Raw genomic sequence first — 6,587 nt, 5'->3', positions numbered from 1 at the left:
CCTAACTCAGCGAACATAGCATCCAATACACGGCGAATTGTATTAATCTGCCTCTCCCACACACCGCCAAAATGTGATGCATGGGGAGGGTTAAACTCCCACTTGCAACCGCACTAAGTCACGAACTTCTCCACTTTCTTTTCATCTAACTCGGATGCCGCTGCATCAAGCTCCGTCTTAGCTCCAACGAAATTTGTACCCCGGTCTCACCTGAGGAGTTTAGCGTGGCCTCGTAGTGCGAAGAACCTCCTCAATGCACAGATAAAGGCACTGGAGTCCATAGCTTCTAAGATTTCGATGTGGATGGCTCTGCTGCTCAGGCACGTGAACACTAGGCCCCAACGCTTGGCGTTTACTCCTCCTCTTCTAGTCTTACGCGTTTGCACCGCCCAGGGGCCAAAGACATCAAATCCTACGTTGGTAAAGGGGGGACAGACTTCAGTTCTATCTAGCGGGAGGTCGGCCATACGCTGTTCTAGGTGTGGTCCTCTCAGCTTCTTACAAAGGACGCAGGCTCCGATGACCTTCGTGACTACGTCATGACCTCCAATAAGCCAGAAACCTGCTTGTCTAATTGCACCTCCGGTAATCTGTCTCCCTTGGTGGTGTACTTCATGATGATAGTGTTTAGCTATTAATTGTGAGACATAGTGACACTTCGGTAGTATGATCGGGTGCTTCTCATTATACTCCATCCGAGCTCTCCTTAATCTGCCTCCTCTGAGTTTGCCTTGTGTATTACGCGCTTCGCTCCTGAGGTTAACACTTTCTGCTTTAACGTCTCTCCGGTGTTTGAATTCTGTGACAATGACAATTAGGTTAGCGACTGCTCGCTGCTGAGATTTTAATGAAGAGAATTTCTTGAACCTCCCTGCTCCAAGGCCTGGCTCTTCCTCTTCGTGCGTATTTACACTGGCGCTGAACACTGCTTTTCGCATTTCAGGATCGCTTGCGCCGAGCGCGAACGTTTCATTGGTTGGGAGGGTTCTCTCCGGTTTGCGTAGGAATTCCGGGCCTACCAGCCAGTTCGTCTCCATTAGTTTGCTTGAGGGAACTCCGCGCGTTGCTAGGTCCGCCGGGTTCAAATCGGTCTCCACATATCTTCACTGTTCCGGGGTAGACATGCTCCTAATCAGCTCGACTCGGTTGGCTACGTACACATAGAACCGTCGACTCTCGTTGGTAACGTAGCCGAGTCCCACTTTCGAATCGGTGTAGTATATCACATCAGAAATCTTCAGATCGATTTCTTTTAGAACTCTCTGGGCTGCTTGAACAGCCAAGACCGCTCCGCACAGTTCTAGACGCGGTATATTCGTCGGATTTAACGGGGCGACTTTTGCTTGGCCGTAGACGAGAGCTATAGTCACTTCGTTTGCTTCGTTGAACTGGCGAAGGTAGACTGCGGCTCCAATGGCGTCCTGACTTGAGTCGGAAAAGGCGTGTAGCTCCGCTCTTGTCATGCTGCCGAAATCTTTAGGGCGGTAACAGCGAGACACGGAAAGGTTCTGCAACTCTACGAGAGAGTCTCTCCAACGCGTCCACCGATTTATCATCGTGGTAGGCAGAGGGTCGTCCCAGGCCAGGGGGGTATTGTTCTCCTTTGTCCGTTCTCCCATAAGGACAAGCTGCTGCAGTATTTTTCTCCCTTCGAGCATAACAGGTACTGCGAAGCTAAGCGGGTCGTACACAGAGTTGACGATGGACAATACTCCTCTCCTTGTAAATGGCTTTTCCGGCAAGGATACCTTAAAGGTGAAGGCGTCCGTCTCCAGGTCCCAGAATACCCCGAGTGAGCGTTGAGCTGGCAAGCTGTCGTGGCGTAAATCCAGGTCACGCACATCCTTTGCTCGGTCTTCGACCGGGAAGGCTTTCATGACTTCCACCGTGTTAGGAACTACTTTGTGAAGTCGAAGGTTAGCTGTGGCTAGGGTGGCTTGTGCACTCTTAACCAGGTCTGTCGCTCCTTGAATACATGAAAGCGAGGTCAAACCATCATCGACGTAAAAGTTACGGCAAATGAACTTTTTGGCCTCCTCGCTGTACTCCTCCTCGCCGTCAATGGCTGTTCTGCGTAGGCCGTAGGTAGCGACTGCGGGACTAGGTCCATTGCCAAATAGGTGTACATTCATCCGATATTCTATGATGGGCTTTGACGGATCGTTACTCTTGAACCATAGGAAACGAAGGAAGTCTCTATGTGGTGGGTCAACGTAGAATGAATGAAACATTTGCTCGACGTCGCACATCACTGCTATATTCTCCTTGCGAAAGCGCATGAGGACTCCAAGAGGTTGTTCATCAGGTCAGGGCCTGATAAAAGTACTTTGTTCAATGAAATTCCACCAAACTCCCAACTGGAATCGAATACGACGCGAACAGTGCGCTTTGAATTGTGATAAGTCGCAAAATGCGGTAAGTACCAGGAACGGCCGGGAGGGGACGGGACTTCTTTACTTGGGATAGCTGAGGCGTGGCCTTTGTCGATTATTTTTCCCACAAACTCTAGATAGTCTGCTTTCATTTCGGGTTTCCTGGCAAATGTCTTGAGAAGCCCTTGTAGGCGCTACATTGCTTGATCTCGATTGTTTGGCATAGTCTGGCGCTCGTTACGGAACGGTAGGGGCATCTCCCAGTTTCCCTTTGCGTTCTTGTGTATACCCCTATCCAGTATCTCTAGAAACTTGCGGTCCTCGCGGGAGAGACCAGGCTCGTTGTCATCTCGTGTCTTCCTAAATATGTCGTCAGTGGCACGCTCCAAGAGGGGGTCTGTAACCTTGATCTGGTTGGGGCAAGGTACTAGCTCGTAAATTCTGCTTCCGGTGTCAGGTTCTTTCTCCGTAACAGTGGACAGGCTGGTGAGGTGAGTGAGGACGTGTGCGGGACCAATGGCGAAGTCAAGGCACATCTGACCACTGATGTTCCAGCCGAGGGCCAGTCGCTGGGCCCAGGGGCTCCTTTCGGGCCATTTCTGAACTCCCTGACTTTTAAAAGCTCCGGTGCGTCTCGGCCAAGTAGGAGGTGAATCTTGGCTGTCTCGTTTATGGGAGGTATTTCGTGCACTATGGCCTTTAGATGTGGGAAACTCCTCGCTATGTCTGGGGTAGGGATTTCGCTCTTGTCTTGTGGGATGGTATCGCACTCGATGAGGGTCGGCGCGGCGAACTCTGCTCCGCTAAGTGAACGTACTGTAATGCCTGCCACCCTTCGACCATACTTCTCCTCTTTCTCCCCGCTGCACGTGGACAAGAAGTATTTTTCTAAGGGTCCGTCCGCTCCAAGGTCGTCGGCTAGTTCACTAGTGACGAGGGAACTGTTGATCTGCTCATCAACGATAGCATAGACGCGCTTAGCGAGGTGTGGGTTACGCCGGCTATAGACGTCCACGAGCAGAGTTTTGCTGCAGGACACGCCTCCTGTAGGTCCACAGAGTACGGTACATTTTGGGTTGACTGCTTCATTCTCCGGTTTAGAAGGTGGCCGCTTCTCCTTATGCAATACGGCGCTGTGGCGCTTGTCTCTGCAGATAGCGCACTGTACCGGGGTGTTACACCGGCTCGCGACGTGGTAGGGGCTGAAACAGCGAAAGCATAGGTGGGCGTCTTTAATCCACTCCGTACGTTCTTCCAGGGGTTTCGCTGTGAACGCCTTACACTCCTGCAGATCGTGTCCGTCCCTTTCGTGATACGGGCAATGTTTAGTCTTATTTTCTCTTTTTTCAGGGGCCTCTCTCCTATCCTCTCCGGCGCCGTCCTTTCCAGCTGCGGGCTGAGTCTCCGTTTTAAGCGTTTTCTTTTTTTTGCGTGGTTTAGGTGTTGAAACCTGGGTGGGGCTGGCTGCTTAACCGACCAGAACGTTTGGATCGTTCTTTATCTTTGATTGCTCCTGGACTATTTTAGAAAATCTGGAGAAGGGGGGATACGCTCCGCCGTTGCTGTTCGAGTTACAGGCTATTTCTTTCTCCCATTTGGCGCGGATAAACCCCGGCAACTTCTCGGTTATTGGTTGCATGGCGTTAGGATAGTTGAGGCACGCAAGTCCGGGAAGATAAGTCACTTGACTTTCGATATCCGCGCAAAGATCTGCGAACAGCTGCAGATTATCGTGTTCTCGCTCACCAAAGGTCGCCGCGTCCCGTAATCGCTCCAACAATGTATTACTAATCACGGCGACGCTACCGAAACGCCTTTCTAGTTCGTCCCACAACTCCTTTAGTAACGCAACGGGGTCGCACATTCGCCGCTTCCGGTAGTTATCAACTAGGCGTTGTGGACTTCCGCTAGTAAAGCTTCTTAAATAGTTTATCTCCTGAGTTGGGGATACATCAGCGTCTAACAGCATAGCTTTGAAGGCGGTTTTCCAGGGATGGAAGAGGGTAGGGTCCCCAGAGAATATGTCAGGGTGGCATTTTGGGAGATTTTGTCTCGCTAGGCCGGCAACAATCTCGTACCCAGAGTCCTCGGGCTTTTTGGCCAGCGGGTGAGCGCCCGGAGAGACTCTGGGATAATCGATTTGAACTATATTTTTGATTGGCCGCTTGCGTAACAATGGCAGTCCGACAGGAAGTCGGTAAGTAATTCGGAAGCCCCAGAATTTGGAGGGAGATTCAAAATCTAAAACAAGTTTCAGTGCTGATTGATTTTTTCTACCTCAGAAATATATAAATCACAAAAATGATAAAACGACGAGGTTTGAATTATGTCATATACCGCACGGGAATTTTCCCACGCTGCTAAAACTGCTAAAAAGTGATTACTGTTGATGTTACAAAAGTACCGTGGGAAAACATTACATCAGTCTCTTTGAGGAGAAATCCGTGGAATAAGGTCTTGTCGAAGCCATTCAGAATTACGGAAACATCAACTTGTAGAAGAAGAGGACATTTGTGTCGTTTCCACAAAAAAAATTTGTCGATCGTGTTGCTTGCACGATGGCATTCTCATTGCATTCTGTACGGTGGAATGTACGCTGAAACACCAAAAATACACTCACCGAAAGCGTCAGAGGTTTCATCTTCACTTGCTCTTACAGCAAGCCAATCATCATTTCTCCAGTTTCTTTGTGTGTAAGGCTAAAATTCTTGTTTCTCAAACACTTTCAACCCGCCATTTCTACTGTTAACGGTTTTCTCTTTTCTGCTTCCGTTTAAACTCAACCATACGTCATAAGACGGGAACCCACGTTTTCTGAGAAAATGGAGTCGATTATCCCAGAGTCTCTCCGGGCGCTCACCCGCTGGCCAAAAAGCCCGAGGACTCTGGGTACGAGATTGGGCCGGCAACTATCTGTCGATTTGCGACTGTAAGCGAATCTATCAGCTGACTTCCGGTGATATCTTTCAAAGGGGTCGAGGATATAAGTGGTTATCGATTGAAAATGGTATTTTGTGGCACTACACAATCTTCATCTGTGGGTTGCTGCCGAGGCAGATCTGGGTTTTGGACGCGAAGTTCAGGGAGGAGATGTGTTTTCTCTGATTTTCTTTGCGCCTTAAGAGTCCTCATGGGCCCGATGAGGATAAGTAAGTAAGTAAGTTTGCGCGTGAAACAAAGAACACTCTCACAGAATACGTCTTCGGGGTGGGGCGCAATGGGAGCATTATTTGTTTTGCCGTGCGTAACGGCTCGTGATTTCGCTCGGAACGTGATACCTTTCCCGTGGTTAGGGGGTTGGAATGTACCCACTGGGTGGTCCTCTCCTCTGCTTTGATTTTGGTAACTTCTAACTCTGGTAATTTGAAATCTTTTTCAAGTTCTTCGTCTAGAAGAGCCTCCTCGAAAACTTTAAGTTTAGCGTTCGCCATTGCGGCTTTTTTGTCTGCTCCCAGAATCGCGATCTCCCTTTCGAATTGCGCTATCTCCCGTTTTCGAATTTTCTGCGCTTCTGCTTCGCGTGTCCTGCGTTCAAGTTCTTTTGCGCTATGAGCCGCGTGTACTGAGCTTCTTCTCTTGCCGCTTTAGCTTCGGCTAGCGCTTGCAATCTAGCGGTAGCGCTGCTAGTTTTGGAGGCTGACGAATGGCGCGAGGAAAAGACGAGAACACACAGATCTTGTCTCCAACAGTTTGTTGGATTGTCTAGTAATTCTATTCTTTAGGCTGTCTAAAAGTAAGAGGGCTCGGTTAAGGGTCTCGTTCTCTTCACTAAGTTGAGCCTCTTCTAAGTAATCGCCGCGTGAATCTTGCTCGTACAGGCCAATTAACTCCTGCAACAATCTTCCAAACTCCTCCGAGGCGAGCGTAAGGTCACGCGCTACAGTATCAATATGGCTGTCATCACTTAGCCCTTCTACTGATTGCATAACACTAAGGAGCTTTTTACGCGATTTAAGGATTTGCCTCCGTTTAAGTTCTACCGCGCTTTATAGAGCCTTTTGTGTGGGTCTCCTCTCCCTTTTGCTCCTGGCTCCGCTCTCCTTCGCTCCTTCTACGTTCAGCCATTCTTTTTCCTGGGTACTTGATAGGCCCGGCGAAATCTTCTCCCACAACTTCAAATACACCAGCTGCCTTTGTTCTCTCTTGTGGCTCGTCATTCTCGATGGCTCCGGGTTTAAAGTATGATACTGCTTACCTCCATTCGTTGATTTTATC

General features: G+C 49.4%; 1 pseudogene; it reads right to left on the bottom strand.

The window, feature by feature from the left end:
- Nucleotides 1-1,103: 1,103 nt before the first annotated feature.
- Nucleotides 1,104-2,524, bottom strand: LOC138001086 (uncharacterized; annotated as a pseudogene).
- Between the last annotated feature and the right edge of the window lie 4,063 nt (nt 2,525-6,587).

The sequence above is a fragment of the Montipora foliosa genome, chromosome 4 (assembly GCF_036669935.1).
Source record: "Montipora foliosa isolate CH-2021 chromosome 4, ASM3666993v2, whole genome shotgun sequence".
NCBI lineage: Eukaryota > Metazoa > Cnidaria > Anthozoa > Scleractinia > Acroporidae > Montipora > Montipora foliosa.
Note: the sequence above shows the minus strand (reverse complement) of the source record. Positions and strands in the feature narration are given on the sequence as shown.